This window comes from Mastigoproctus giganteus, chromosome 7, assembly GCF_048544385.1.
Source record: "Mastigoproctus giganteus isolate SK-2022 chromosome 7, ASM4854438v1, whole genome shotgun sequence".
Taxonomy (NCBI): domain Eukaryota; kingdom Metazoa; phylum Arthropoda; class Arachnida; order Uropygi; family Thelyphonidae; genus Mastigoproctus; species Mastigoproctus giganteus.
Genome location: NC_143581.1, coordinates 138,155,136 through 138,172,092, shown reverse-complemented (window position 1 = coordinate 138,172,092; position 16,957 = coordinate 138,155,136). Strand labels below are relative to the sequence as shown.

Below are 16,957 nucleotides of genomic sequence, written 5' to 3'. Positions count from 1 at the left end.
CTTGGTAAGAGGACCCCTTCATTCCTCTCACCAATCTTGTTGCCCTTCTCTGTACACGCTCAAGCAACTTTACATCCTTCTTCAAATGAGGCCTCCAGACCTGTATGCAGTACTCAAAGCATGACCTGACCATTGTCTTCTACAAAGGGATAACCACCTACTTTTCCCTACTAGCATAATTCCTGTATATCATTGACAATACCCCATGACCAGCTCTTGCTGCCTGTCTGCATTGCTCAGAAAACTTCATATCTGACCGCACAATTACTCCCAGATCTTTTTTTCATTTTCTATCACCCTAAGTGTAGTATCACACAGCTGGTGCCGACCGGGCTAGCCGGGTGGATAAAGTGCCTGCCTGGCAAACCAAAGATCGTGGGTTCGAATCCCGCCTCGGGCTTGGATCAAAGTACTGCAAAAACCTTGGGAGGTGCATTATGGCCACAGAAGCCGATGCGCCAACAAATACCAAAAAAAAAAAAAAAAACAGCTGGTACGTTTCTCTGGGATTATTTCTACCCATATGCAGTACTTCGCATTTGTCAATGTTAAACTTCCAGTTGTCACTTCTCAGCCCATCTGCATAAATTTTCTAGATCCTGTTGCAGTAGCACATTACCATTACTGTCATTAACCACCCTGCCAAACTTTGTATCATCTGCAAACTTCAACATCAAACCTGATATACTTTCATCAATATCATTGATAAATATACAAAACAACAGTGGGCCCAACACCGAACACTGGGGGACTCCACTAATAACATTAGTCCATGAAGAGCAGCATCCATTGATTACCACTCTGTGTTCTCCCACTCAACCACCCTTTTATCCATTGTAGCAACTTACCCTTAATACCATACTGCTTTAATTTGTACAGCTTAATATCAGCTAAAGCTTCCACCCAAGTGTCCCATATTGTAATCATTTATACATATATCTCACAAAACTCATGTCTGCTGATTTGCATGCACTTCTGGATGCTATAATTTCAATGTCACAGTGTATTAAAGCATGCATCTTGCAAAGCCAATGCTTTGCTTTGCTTGTTTTGTATATTGTTTACATTTATTGTGATTATCCAATGGCTGAAGCATACAAGATTTTCAATTCTTGTTTATTTCAAATTTCACTAGCCAACAATTAAAATAATACCCAAATGCAACTTTAAAAAAAAGTTTTAAAAACATGTCTAAAGTTCATGTGTAAAGCATGTTAGAAGAGAGAGTTTTATTTAAAAAATAAATGGTTTTAAAATGTGGATTTTTCATGGTCGTGTTCATAACAGGCAGAAAATAAAGGTGCCATCAAAAAGTGAACAATTTTGAATAATTTCATGCCTTTGTTCCAAAGCATAATGTCGGAAAAAATCCACCATCATGCTGGTTAACGTTATACTTTTATTGTGCCTGCCAGATGATTAAAGAACACTGCAGCATAAATGTATGTGTAAAAGAAAATCAAGTAAGGTATATAATGATATAAACAGGATGTCTATGGAGACTTCAAGATGTTAGGATTTTTTCTGCAAGGTGGCTTCACTAAATTTCTTTCCTTTCTTTGCCTCTGGGTCAGCAGGGACAATATATTATTTAACAGTACAAGACAGCGTTCAGAAAAATTCACAAGTTAGAGTTAAATTTTAAAGTGTCTGCAATTCTGCCCAGACATGATAGGAGGGAGTACATGATGAAAGCCTCTTCAGTCAATTTTGCCTTAAAGAGATTGTGCAAGGCTTGTGGGGTAAAACTTTTCCCATTGTCTGAGCTTGTTAACAGGAGAGACTGCTTCTACAGGGATGGGATATATTTAAATAGATAGGGTGCAAAAATATTTGCTGATGCTATATTGGCAGTGTTAGGCGGGCCAGAAAATTGCTAGCTTTTGAGGAGGGGACGATACAAAGACTAATATGAGTGGATGAACAATAGCTGCGGGCAGGGGTGAAAAAGTGATTCTTGCACTGCTTCGACTGGAATGTGCAGCAGCCCAGGAAGCAAAGTATCGGAATTTCAAAGCTTGCTATGGGTAATTGTTTGTTTGTTATTTGGTTTTTAGGAGCATTAGCAACTAAGGCCATATTGCTCCGGGGGGGGGGGGGGGAATATGTGATGGTCATTCCCTGACTTTTCGGTATCCTCCGTATTTGGTGGTCACGGGCTCGAACCCCGGTCTAATCAAGAAGTGTGTGCTACACACTGCTGCTCCTGCCCACCTGGCTACGGAGGCGCGCTATGGGTCATCATGGAACAAGGAAATATATAGGCTGCAGGATAACTAAGAGTTAAGAACATGTACATGTATACTTGGATATGTATATCAATTCTAGGAGCACAGTAAATAAATTTGATGAATTGAAGTTCTGGTCAAGTCATCAAATGCAGACATTGTGGGGATGCAAAAGACATGGTGTCACTAAGTTATAAGGCATTAAGAATATGAGAGAGTACAATGTATACAGACAGGAGGTAGGGGAAGGGTTATAAGCTTCCATCTGTTGTGGAAGTGGATAGTTTGCATAAACTCAATAAAGAATTAAACAAACTATAGAGGGGGCAGATAGGTGAAATGCAAATTTTTTTTTTTTTTTTTTTTTTTTTTGGCTGATACTGCATAAGCTTGTTTTCTTGCATCATTTGCCGCTATTAATACTAATACTAACTAGCATCACTCGAAAACAGAATGGCCTGCCAGAACTGAATAACAGCCTAGTATAAGAGTAGGAGACCAGCAGAATTACTAAACAAGTACAGGTCAACGTTGAAAGAAAAAAAAAAGCCCCCAGTTAGGGTTGAATTTGAAAGTGTCAGCAATTCTGCCCAGACATGATAGGAGGGATATGTGATGAGAGTCTTGCCAATCAATTCAGCCATGGAGATACTGTGCAAGGTTCAAGGGGTAGAATTTTTCTTAGCCTGGTCTGTGCTTGTTGACAGGAGAGCTGCTTCTACAAGGATGGGATACATATTCTTGCAGCCTTAAATAAAAAGGGTGCAAGAATATTTGCTGATGCTATCGAGGCAGTGTTAGGTGGGTCGGAAAACTGCTAGCTTGGGGGGAATACACAGACCAATAGATTAAGAGTAGCCGCTGGCAGAGGTGAAAGTTATTCTTGCACTTCTTCTATTGGAATGAGCAGCAGTCTGGAAAACAAGGTGCAGGGGATTCCAGAGACTTCTGGGAGTCATTGCAGAACAAGAAAATACATGGGCTGTGTTAGGGTAGCTTAGAATAGGAACAGGTGCATGTATACTTGCGTGTACACCAATGCCAGGAGTTTGGTAAATAAATTTCAAGAAATTGAGGTATTGGTCAAAACATCAAAGGCAGACATTGCTGGGATATCAGAGACGTGGTGTCACACAGATATAAGGAATGCAGAAATGGAATTTGGGGAATACAATGTGTACAGGAAGGATAGACACAATAGGAAGGGCTATTCTATTAGCTAAGAAACACAAAATCTAAGGAAATACATCCAGTTGACATGGCTGGACAGTGCAGTGTCGAGTCAGATTGGTGTGACATAAGCACTGGGAAAGCAAATTTGAGAGTAGGAGTGTGTTATAGGCCTAATGACTTGAATGAGTACAATGAACAATTGTACAGAGAAATCAGATATTGACTGGAACTTGTGGATTGGTCACTCACACACTAGTCAGACTTTTGTGGATTTATTGGATGATTTTTTTCTGCAGCAGCATGTTCAAGAGGCAACCAGAGAAAGTAATACTCTTGATCTGGTTATCAGCAGTGATCATTCGTGTATTAAGAATTTGCAGATAAAGGAACCAACTAGGTGGCAGTGATCACAGTGTACTGATGTGGGATTTACTTAAAGATTTAATTACCATCAGGGGTAAAGGAAAGGGTTTTTGCTTCCGTAAAGGTGGTTTTTGCTTCCGTAAAAGTACAGTGGTCTCAGACAGTTTTAAAATTCTTTACAGTGGGATCAACTGACAATGTTACCAACAGAAATTCTAAGTGGGAAGCATTCAAGGAATTAATCATGGAAACTAGTAAAAGTTTCATACCTATTAAGAAATATTGTTCAAGGTTTAGGCCTAAATGGTTATCTAATGAACTAATGAGACTCGTAACAGAGAAGAAAAATGCATGGGCTGCATATAAATTATCAAGCGACTCAGAAGCCTATGGCAGATATAAGCTAGTCTGTAATCAGGTCACAAAAGAGGTTAGGCAGGCGAAGACAGATTATGAGAAATCCTTGGCAAAAGATGCTAAGAAAAACAGCAAGGATTTCTTTACTTATATAAACTCTAAAAGGAAGTTGATGAATCTGATTGGTCCATCGACTGTTGATCATCAACAGTCGATGGTTCAACTGTTGATGATCCTGCTCAGATAGCAAACAAACTGAATGAGTATTTTGCATCTACATTCACACATGAGGAATTATTAAGGTTTGAAAATGGCAGAAGGTTATCAAATTGTAGCAGGATACTTAATGATTTTGTAATAACTGAGAGCAAAATGGAGGAGAAATTGTTGAAGTTAAACATAAGAAAGGCACCTGGGGTGGATGGGATCTATCCACTTATATTAAAGGAGACGTCAAAGCAACTAAGCAAACCCTTAGCCATAATTATGAGAGCATCCTTAGACTCAGGGGAGGTTCCCACGGACTGGAGTTGTGCAAATGTATCCCCAATTCACAAAGGGGGGATCGAAGAGTGACACGAGTAATTACAGACCAGTTAGTTTAACTTCTGTTCCAGTAAAATAATGGAGTCACTGGTTAAAGATGCATTGCAGGATCATCTAGACAAGACTGCAGCAATAATTCAGACACAGCATGGGTTTGTTAAGGGGGAAGTCTTGTCTGACCAATTTGATTGGATACTATGATGTGGTCAAAAAAGGAACTGGGTACAGAAAAATAATTTTGATATCATATACTTGGATTTCAGGAAAGCGTTTCATACTATTGTACATGGAAGACTGCTGTAATTGGAGCAGTATGGCATTATGGGCAAGTTGCTGCTATGGATAAAGGGATGGTTGGGTGGGAGAAGACAGAGGGTGGTAATCAATGGACGCTGCTCTTAGTGCACTAGTGTTATTAGTGGAGTCCCCTGGGGTTTGGTGTTGGGCCCATTGTTGTTGTTTTGTATGAAGGTATATCAGGTTTAATGCCGACCGGGCTAGCCAAGTGGGTAAAGTGCCTGCCTGACAACCCAACAGTTGTGGGTTCGAATCCCACCTCGGGCTTTGATCAGAGTAAAATGCAAAAACTTTGGGAGGTGAATTATGGTCACAGAAGCCGATGTGCCAACAACTAACAATAAAAAATATATCAGGTTTAATGTTCAATTTGCAGATGATATGAAGGTTAGCAGGGTTGTTAATGACAGTACGCTACTGCAACAGGATCTAGAAATTCTGGGCTGAGAGATGGCAACTGAAGTTTAACATTGACAAATGTAAAGTACTGCATATGGGTAACAGTAACCCCAGAGTAATGTACCAACTGTGTAGTAGTACACTCAGGGTGGTGGAAAATGTAAAACACCTGTGGGGGGTATTTGTGCAGTCAGATATGAAGTTTTCTGAGTAGTGTAGACAAGCTGCCAAAGCAGCTCAAAGAGTCTTGTCAACGATATACAGTCGATTCCGGTTATTTGGGACACATCGGGACTAGTGCATTTTGGCTCAATTAAGTGGTGCCCCAATTATCCGAAGTTTCACATAAATGCAGTAGTTAAAAATACAATGTACCCCCCTTTACAATTAGTTCACTGTACAATCAAATCATGTTACGACGAACTCACCATAGTAAAGTACCGTTCACTATACGATATGCAGTAAGCGCCGGTCATTATGATCACGTTTGTGAATTGAATTTTAATTCTATTAAACAGCGATTCTAATTAGCGAAAAGAGGAGGAATGTTATCTACAGGCTATAAAAGTAAAGATATATTAAGCACAAATTTACCCTTTATTACCTTACCAATTAAAAAATTAAATGATACGGGAAATTCGGAAGAATATACGTGATAATCGGAATAATTAATACGTACTGTAATATGTACATACTAACTAAACTAGTTGACATTTCTGTTCACTGACATTTGTTGGTGGGGGCTGAAATTTAAAACAGTAAAAAGATAAGCAATCAATAACAAAAAAACACTGCACACACACACACACAAATTGCAAGTAACACAATACGCGCAAGTGGGAACGGAGTAACGAGTTACAAAGCTTTAAAAATAGGAATGAAGAGAAGATTCTGAAAATTTTTTTTTTTTATATGATTGAAGTTTCCATGGAAGTGTAAACACATTTTACCATAATAACCCACAGAATTCGAGCTGTCAGTATTATCGCAAATTCAATAAGATCGAGTTAACCATCCGTTTACGATAGATTGCACTAACAGAAAAGCCCAATAAACAGGTGACTGCTATTGTTTTTATTGTTTTATGTTGTGACCTCCAAAAATCCAACCAAACTACATGGTACAGTCAGAGAAAATCTTAGGATAATCTCCAGTGGTGCGGTCTCCTGCCCCGATTAAATGCCATTTTGTCCCAATTAAGCGAAGTAAAATCTGGCTATTTTCTCGATTGGGTTGTTTTTTAAGATTTGCCCCGATTAACTGGTGGTCCAAATAACCTGAATCCACTGTATAGGAATTTTTCCTAGCAGGAATAAGGAGGCGATTATCCCCTTGTATAAGGCAATGATTAGGAAACACCTTGAGTACTGCCTACAGGTTTGTTGTTATTTGGTGTTTAGGAGTATTAGCAACTAAGGCCATATTGCTCCGGGGATATGCGGTGGTCATTCCCTGACCTTTCCGCATCCTCTGTATTTGGTGGGCACGGGCTCGAACCCCGGTCTTATCAAGAAGCGTGTGCTACGCCCTGGTGCTCCTGCCCACCTGGCTACTGAGGCGCCAATGTAGAGCTGCTGGAATGAGTACAGAGAATGGTAATGTGATTGTTGAAGGGAACAAAGAGTTGCGCTTACCAAGAAAGGCTTAAATTCTGCAAATTGCAGCATCTGGAGACTGATCTGACTGAGGTGTATAAGGCCTTGAACAGTTTGAGCAAGCTCAATGCTGATGGGATTCTTCCTAAATTCAAAATTGAGGAAAGGCAGTTGCAGAATAGATGTCCAGTAATTTTGCCTTTAGCCAGCAGGTGGTTGATTGCTGGAACAAAGTTCCATTGGTCGTTGTGGAAGTTGATAGCTTAAATAAATTCAAGGGAGAACTGGACAAACTTTTGAAGTGAATGTATGGGTGAAATGGAAAGTTTTTTTTTTTTTTTTTTTTTCTTTTTTGGCTGATGCTGTATAAGATTGCTTTCTTGGATCATATGCCTTTGCTCATGCTAACTGCAAGAAGTGTAGCACTCAGGACTTATCCTTGTGGTACTTCTTCCTCCTGCATAATAGAGATTCTGGAGAGGTACACTTCGATAACAGACCTGAAAGGTTCAATCTTCAAGAATACTCTGAATTAGTGATGGTAAATTTCTTCTCAGTCCTAACGCAAGTAGGTCACGAAGGATGCCACGATGCCACGTGGTTTCAAAGGCTTTCTCTATATCTACACTCACCATGACCAAATGTTCATTCTTTATGAATGCATTTTGCACATTTGCCTTTATCATAAGGTCTAGTGGCCAATCTGTTTTTTTAAGAAAACCAAACTGATCCTTGTTCATAATAGTCTGAGTTTCCAGATACCAGGTGAGGCGACTGTGTATCATTTTTCCCCAGAGTCTTACCCAAGCAGCTAGTAAATGAGATTAGTCATTTTCTGGCTTTGGAATAGGTAGAACAATTGAATGATGTCAGGAAATAAGAAAGTTATGGACAACAAAAATTCAGTTGAAAACTTTTAGGAGAGAGTAAAGGGATCTCTCGTTTAGATTTTACATTAGGCAATATGTGTTGTCTAGACCAGGTGCACCGTTTTGGCTGATTTCTTTAGATTCTCCTAATGCATATATTATTAGCAGTTCATTAATAAGAGAGGGTTGACTTTGTTCCAAAATTTATTTTATATTTTTCAGCTAATGCTTTCTCTTTTAGGAAAGATAAATCGCATGCAGTTCATGCAGAACTGTGAGCAAAAGATCCTCAGGAAGGGTTATCTCCTGTACCATTACAGATGATGATTGATGGAAACTTTCCAGTATGGCATCTTGTTTTCTGCCAGATTAATTGTACATTGTGTCTTTAGCGACATATGAGGCAAACTGAATCCAAGATTCCTTCTTAACTTTCCGCCTGATGTAACAGGCACGTGCTTTAAGTTTCTTGTAGTTTGAGATTGGCAGTGGCTGGATTTTTTGAAACTGATTCCACACCTCGTTCTTTTCTCTCTTAGCAGCATTACATGCGGAATTCCACCAGCAGTTGAAGTGTCTTCGAATTTTATTTGAAGTTTGCAGTATTACAGCAGCAGCTGCCAATGTCTGTTCTGTAATGTGTTTAACGCCGTCATCTATGGATTGATGCTGGATGATATGATCATCTAGTGTAATGCTATATGATATGATCATCTAGTGTAATGCTGGATGCATATTTATTCCAGTCATCTTTAGAGAAATTCCATTTGGCTCAGCCACTTAGATTAGCTCTTTACAGATTCATACTCACCTTCATTTTCACATCTAAGCACTTACTTGACCTTATTACAGATATCTGCAAATTTAAATTAAAATCCAACATCAAGCTGACCAGCCAAAATAATAATACTACCATCATTTTTAAATATAAAATACTTTTAAATATTTTTAAATATAATATAATATTGTTTAGGCATTATACAATATAATGCCTGGACAATTTCAACGTTAATGATTGCATTAATAAATCTACTGACCTACTTCCAGGTGGCCACCAAAACTTGAACATTATTTCCAGATTCAGATAGGCTAAACCTTTTGGGCTCGAGGTTTGTAATTACAAGCATCTAGCAACTAACTTGGATAAATTTAATCTTGAACCCGTTTCCAATGGACGTATTTGCCATAAAGCCAATTTCCAACCGTTTATTGATACATACTTTGGCCATATCATAACAGGCAATTTAGATGTTATACCTAACAAGGAACTCAAGGATGTCTTATGGCTTCAAATATAGGCCATACTTTAAAATCAACTTTAAACTTTTCAAAAAGCAGTAATAACATGATTTGCTTAACTTCTGTTTTAAACTCTCTTACCATCATAACATCCCCACTGAAGCCTTCCAGCTACGGATTAATTCAGTACTAACTATAATGCTACGACATTATAAGTCATCATTGCCACATGTACAACCATCCGCTGCAGGATTAAAATTCCATTTTTCCACATTAAAACAACAATTGGAGAACCTGCATAAACATTTTATTATCATCCTTGTTGATAAAGCTTCATGAAATTATGCCATAATCTGTAAAGCCTTTTATTTCCAAACATCAAATGCAGAACTAAATTCCAGTGCCACCTAAAAGTCCATCACTAACAACAGCAGTATTATTACAAAGAAGTTAACTGCTTTCAGCAAGAAACTTAAAAAAATCAGCTTTAATAACTACAAATTTCCTTATATTTATTTCATACCCAAGTTCCACAAAAACTCCATAGGCTCTAAGTCTATTACTTCCTGGAAATGCAGTTATGCCCATAAACCTGACAAAACTTTGGAAAGGTTACTTAAACCTATCATGGACATCCTTCCTGATAGTAGAATAATTAACAATATACCAGTTATTAATGCTCTGAATACTGACAACATCTCTCATGTGCAAACTTTGACTTCAATAGTCTATTCACCAGCATAGACCTAACCAACTTAAAATTGGTCATATATGAAATTTACAATAACTATAAACATACTATTGGTTGTAATTCAGTTTATTGGAACAATCTCATTAATCTCTGGGTCTCCAATAACTACATCTTTGATGGAAAATCTGTATACTTGCAAACCAAAGGTACCCTGATGGGTAGCCCCGCTAGCTGTCTTATATAACATATATCTATACTGGTCTGAGACCTTTCTACCCTCAGACATAAAACTTTACAGATATATTGATGACTTTGACTTATTAGAACTACTCTACATTTATATAGGACTTTTCTGATATTTACCCTTCAGAACTTACTCTGGAGAAAACTAATAATAATGACTTTTCAGCCAATTACTTAGACCTGGATACCAATATCAACAGCCCTCATACCACAATCAACACATATAATTGGTACTCTAAAATTTCTAAAAAAGTACAGCAGGCCCCAGTTATAATGTGGTTCGCTTTATACTGATTCGCTATAATGCTGTTCTTATATTATAACCCGTATCTGACTATAGCATTGTCACAGATCACTATAACGCTCTTTTACAGATTGCATTTTTGGCATATTTAACGAAATCGTTTCATTTGATGGAGTCGATAGCTTGAAAATTAATAGCAAAACAGCATTAAAACGTTTCCCGCGCTCGGTGAAATTTTCTTGCACGCTAATTTAATTGCAGTAAGTGACTTGTTACGTAGTTCCAAGATCAACATTGTAAAAAATTATCAAGTATATTGCTTGTAATATTTGCGTTATATGCATTTATTCGAAGTCTAGTCATCACTCAGTACCGTATTAGACATCGTGCGAAATGGACAGTTTACTTGAACATTGTATCATAATTAATGCAACCAATGCAGTTACATTTTCAAAGAGTTAATAATGGCCGATAAGAATGAAAAGCAACAACGTCTGAGCGCAGCACGAAGACTATAAATGTAAGAAAAAGACCGAATTTGAAAATTAAATTAGACGTTTTGAAGCGAATCGATTCCAGTCAAAGACAAGCGGATGTGTGCCATAATTTAGGACTTGCAAGTTTAACTGCAAGAACAATTATAAAAAAAAATAAAGAATTAATTTTAGTAGCGGGAAAGATAGCTGTTCCACTGGCAAGCAACTAGGGCTAGGCTGGCTATTAGGATTGAAATGGAAAGACGTTAACTAATTTTATTGAAAATAATATCCAATGCAGAATTCAGTTAAGTTAAATATTAAAAAAAAAAGAGAGAAGGAGATTAGTCAATATGATGAACTGAAGAAAACTCATCTGAAAAAAAAAAAAAAAATGTGGAACCATTTAAAACTAGTAAGGGCTGGTTGAATAGATTTAAAATCCAGGGAGAAGCCGCAAGTGCAGAAGGAGCCAAAACTTCAAAAAAGAATTTGTTAAAATTATTGAAGAGGAATATTATGTGTTATACTGTACTTCTCAACAAGAGAAGTACAGTATAAGAAGTTTTAAAAACTCAACAAGTTTTTAACATAGATGAAGCAGGACTTTTGTGGAAACAAAAGTCTAAAAGAAGTTTCATATTGAAAGAAGAAAAAAACATGCCAGGTTTCAAAGCGGCGAAGGATCGGTTGACTTAATTGTTGGATGGTAATTAAACTGCGGGGGATTTAAAATTAATACCCCTTTTAGTTTATTTGGAAGAGGGCCAAAGTTCAATCCAAAATCGACACATTATTCATGATTAAATTCATCAATTAAATTAAATCAATTAAATTCATGATTTTAATTGGAATTTTAAGTTTAATTTTGATACGTAAGTAGTTACCACATAATTATATATGTATGTAATGCAGAATATTTTATATGTACAAATATTTGAATATTAAATATTCTGACCAACATTTGTGCATCTTTTCACTACCGTTTATTATTGATTAGGAAATATCCTATGGCACCGACCGAAACTCACAAATACATATGTTACCTTATGGGAATGCGGCGCTCGCTTAGCGTGGATTCACTTAGCGCTCTATTTTTATGGAACAAATTATCAGCGTTAAGCGGGGGTCAACCTGTACATGCTAACATAATACTCTCCCAATGCATCACAATTGCAACAATATGCAATGCCAACAGTCTCTTTTCTGACATCAAACTACTCCATAATAAATTGCTATGCAATAATTTCCCTACGGCTTTCCTCTAGCATCATTTAAAAAAAGTAATAAATATTATAAAATTAAAAAAAACTTATGAACTACAACTTTGATATAAACAACATATTTTCTGTTTGATTACATATTACTTTCATGCCTATACATAATGTATATTTATTACTCCCTAGCCACTGCCGTGTCTCATGGTGTAGAAAGCTTGTGCCCACGGATTGGCTATGCACGGAGGGTACTGTGTTTTTTTATCCTGCTTGCTGTTTTGTTGACGTTATTATTTTTATTTAAATTTTTCTTTCTTTACATTTCCTCAATACAATACCAATACTGACTTAAACACATGAGGCATTTGTCCAGTCATCCGTCCAGGGACCAACTATAGTATGGGTTTAGCAACCGCGGACAACCCAAGCACAACTATATTCCCCTTCTTCCAGTTGCTTTCTGCAATCCTTAATTACTACAACTTATTTCTCATGCATGATTAGGCTGGCTGAAAGCAATATCGAGATGATTAAACAGTTTAGTGTCTTTTCTACACTACCTTGCTAGTCATTGATTTTCCCTTTGTTGGCACTTGGCCTCATCTGTTTAATTGCTTACTTCCCCGTCACATGGGTACAGTTCACTTTGACAAAATCACACCTGCCCTCCCCTCACTCGGGGTTACTTCAACTGATATAAATATATTGTACAGAGAACTATCAGCTTTCATCTTTGGGTCTATGATGTTACTCTGTAATCACCATATGCAGCTAATTTTGCCGATTCTGGTCTAAGCACACAGTAAGTTGACTTCATTCCATTACCTAAAGTTACTCTGTTTAAATTTCATACTGTATTTTGTCTTCTTTTTGAATTCAAACTTTCATTCATTTTTCCTTTAACAAGATTTAATTGGCATTATTTTAGCTTTTTAACTCTCTTTTTATATTTATATATTTATTTTTATTTATGTTTGAATTTTATTCCTTTCTTTTGGTCTCTGTCGGGTCGGCTATGATGTATACGTTTCATACGTATACATCATAACAGAAACAGAGACCCTGCTTATTGCGGTGGCTCCTACGGTTTTGGCTGCTGACCTTTTGAAGAAGCAGTTAAAGCCCTAGGATCCACTGCTTTAGGTACAATAGTTGTTATCATTATTATTTTTATGTTAATCTAATTTAATGTCAGGTTATTAATGTCGGGACCTACCTATATATATAGGTAGGTCCCGTTTTACGATGGTCCATTTTACGACTTTTCACATTAACGACTGTTTCAAAATATTACCAGAAAAAATTTAAAATAACAAAAAAATCACAACTCGGTACCACGTTGCAGCAACACTTGCAAGTCCAAAAATGGACTAGGTGTTTCTTTTGTTTTTCATGGTGCATTGTGGGTGGAATGATAGCTACGCCAAGAGTTATTATTATTATTATTAATAGCCATATGGTGCAAGGAAGCCTGAGGCTTATGCTGCACCAGGGAAAAAAAAAAATTCCCAAGTTACCCTGAGAGAGAGTCAAAAGTAGAAGGGAATCGCCAAGAAAGAGAAGAATGATGATATCCAGCTCAGGACCTTGGGTGTGCCAAGCCCATACTCACCAGATGTGAGCCCCCGTGGTTCTTTGTTTATATTCAGTGTGCCATGTTCATTTCATTGTGAATTTTCCCTCAATTGTTAACGGATTACACAGTGTTATTTCTCATTAATAATAATTTTTGTGTAACCATGAGCTCTAAGCGTAGGGCAGTTCCAGGGGTGGCAAAAAGAGTGTAAAATACTAACAATTAAGGAGAAAATGGATGTGATCGTCACATAGAGTCTGGTGAGCATCGGTCGTATATGTGTAAGGCGTTGAGTTTAGCACCTTCTACTGTATCAACGATTATGTACAGTATTGATAAAATTAAGCGCGCGTGCACACACACACACACAGGGATAACAAGTGTGTCATCCTTCAGAACAACTTATTCATGCAGGGAAACAATGGAAAAAAATGGAGAAATTGTTAGTGTTGTGCGTTGATGATATGAACCAAAATAACATTCCTGTTACACAGGTGGTAATTCTGGACAAAGGCAAAGTCGTTATTTGATGAAATATGTGAGGAGTCTGGTAGCACTGAAACATTTACGGCCAGCAAAGGGTGGTTTCATCAGTTTAAAAACTTGTAAAATTCAAATGAGAAAGTGTGTGGTGAGCCTGCTAGTGCTGACGTTGCAGTGGTGGAAGAGTATCCTTCCGAATTTAAACGCTTAATAGACGAAGGCAACTACCACCCTGATTTAGTTTTTAATGTGGATGAAACGGGTAGTGGAGTCATCACTTGAGTACTCAAGTGATGACTCCACAGGACCAAAGTAAAATTTTATTTTATTAATTATTTTATATATAAGTATAAATAAAATATGTGCATTAAATGTTTAAAATATTTAATTATTTATAAAGAACAGAAATATTAGCGCATACTTGGAAAACTTTTGGGAATTTTGGAACCTATCTTATTATTATTATTTATTTTTTTTTTTTTTTTTGGTAGTTGTTGGTGCATCGGCTTCTGTGGCCATAATACACCTCCCAAGGTTTTTGCAGTACTTTGATCCAAGCCTGAGGCGGGATTCGAACCCGCAACCTTTGGGTTGCCAGGCAGGCACTTTATCCACCCGGCTAGCCCGGTCGGCACCTATCTTATTCAATTACATTATAATTTGGTCTTGTTTTACGACTTTTCATTTTACAACCTGTTTTGCTGAAACCTAAAACGGGTCCTACCTGTATATATATATATATATATATATATATATATATATATATAGCGTTCTGGAAAATTCTTACACATTTCAAAGTGATTTGGAAATAAAAATGGAAAAAAGAAAAAGACTGAAAACATTTCTCTAGGTTGTTTTCCCAACCCATTTCAGATATCGCATATATATTTGTGATAGAAGATAGACACTAGAAAAAAATGTTAAATTATATATACAAATACATCAATAGCTATTTTTTAAATGTTGTTGTTATTTGGTTTTTAGGAGCATTAGCAACTAAGGCCATATTGCTCCAGGAATATGCGGTGGTCATTCCCTGACCTTCCCACATCCTCCATATTTGGTGGTCACGGGCTCAATCAAGAAGCGTGTGCTACGCACTGCTGCTCCTGCCCACCTGGCTACGGAGGTGCCTTATTTTTTAAATGCAGTGATACATAGTTGTACTTAACATATTGGTATACTTTAATTTGTTATAGGTATATTGTCAATTTATTTTGCTCTGTTATATTTTGAGCCAAAAGAGGCCAGTGGACAAAAAAAAAAAAAAAAAAAATCAGCTGAAGAATAAGCTGACCTTTTTTTTTTTTTTTTTTTTTTTGGCTCCTGGCCTGCATGCCATATTAGGTATTACTGCAGGTCATATATCTAACACTAAAAATCCCAAAATCATCTTATATACAAATAATGCAACTGTTATTTCCATTTTTCTCTCAACTAAATTTTAAAACATTCAAAATTAGTACACTTCATAATTCATTTCACAAGTACATGTGATCTCAGTTCCAATCTTAATAATGAATTAATTTAAGAAATTAATTATAATGTGGTTTAGTGTTTCCTTTTTTCATAAGCCTTGGTAATATATTTTCTAAGTAAAGTATATGATTTTAAATACAAGTATCTTCTGGGCGCCTCCGTAGCCAGGCGGGAAGGAGCAGTTGCGTATTACATGCTTCTTGATTAGACTGGGGTTCGAGCCCGTCACCACCAAATACGGAAGATGCGGAAAGGTCAGGGAATGACCACCGCATATCCTGGAGCAATATGGCCTTAGTTGCTAATGCTCCCCAAAAAAAAAAAAAAAAAAAAAACATCAAACATCAACAAGTATCTTCTGTCTTCTTAGCAACCATACCCATAATTCTTAACCCTTCTTCACCCATGCATAGTACTCAAGTTCTAATATCTTTCATGTTTGGGTTTACCATAAGAAGACTGCATACTTTGGAGATAACTAAAAATAAATGCCTGTTTAATGTTTTGCCAAATCTTAACTTGAGTTTTTCTTCTCCTAGGAACATTTTTATGAAACAAATTTATTCTTCTGTTTTGTTAGCCTCTCTAGGCAAACAACTTCAATGAAATTAGTATCAAGCATCATTTAACTTACTTAAAATCACAAATAATTAATTAATCAATACGGAATGAAATTTACAAGTTAGGTGCCTCCAAATGAATTGTAAGCCACAATAAAATTTTTGGACTCTAGTGGGATAACGGATGAGGATTGGAAATGGGACCCCCAATTCAAAGTGGTTCTGTTTAAAGTTAACAAGATTAATTAAAGTAGAGGGATGAAGTTAACAAGATAGAATTGTCTAAGGAACTTTTCTCCAAGGTGTAGCAGTCTAAAAACCTGTAAGAGTTTTCTGGTTATTTCTCATTTGTTTACAATGTGGTTCTTGAATTTTTTTAATAGCAACCTACAACTGAACTAAGGCTGCATGACCTTGTGCAGTTGAACATGATACAGTTGTATCAGAAGTTTCTGCTACATATTCAAGTCTGTCTCTGAACTAATGGTGATTCATTTTGATAAATCCAACGTGATAACAACCCCCCCATGTCCCACAAAACAGCCACCACAAGTTTACAGGCAGAGGGTGCAGTCTTGAACTTCTTTTGCCATAATGTGTATGATGCTACATGGATTTTTCTTTTTGTCTCTGGTTCAAATAGAAATAGGGCAACTGGGTTTTGCCCTGTGTCAAGATACATGCCAGAAATTGCCTGTCTTTATCAAGGCATGCAAGCAATTTTAAACAAATGTTTCTGTTCTGCACTGCTTCTTGTTGGCATCTGTGAACTGTCAAGGAAAACACATGGAAAAACCTTTGCAAATATTGCCAACCATTTAAATATTCTGCACATCACCGCTCCACCCAAGTTAGGTAGAATGACAGTTCTTTTAACAGTTATGCATCTGTCTAGCATTATTATTATCTCTCTATTTCAATA

The 16,957-nt window shown here is 36.9% G+C and overlaps 1 protein-coding gene across 2 annotated transcripts in view; it reads right to left on the bottom strand.

Moving 5' to 3' along the window:
* LOC150083221 (uncharacterized) overlaps positions 1-16,957 on the bottom strand; it is a 354,281-nt gene that overhangs the window by 255,617 nt on the left and 81,707 nt on the right. The window lies entirely within an intron of this gene.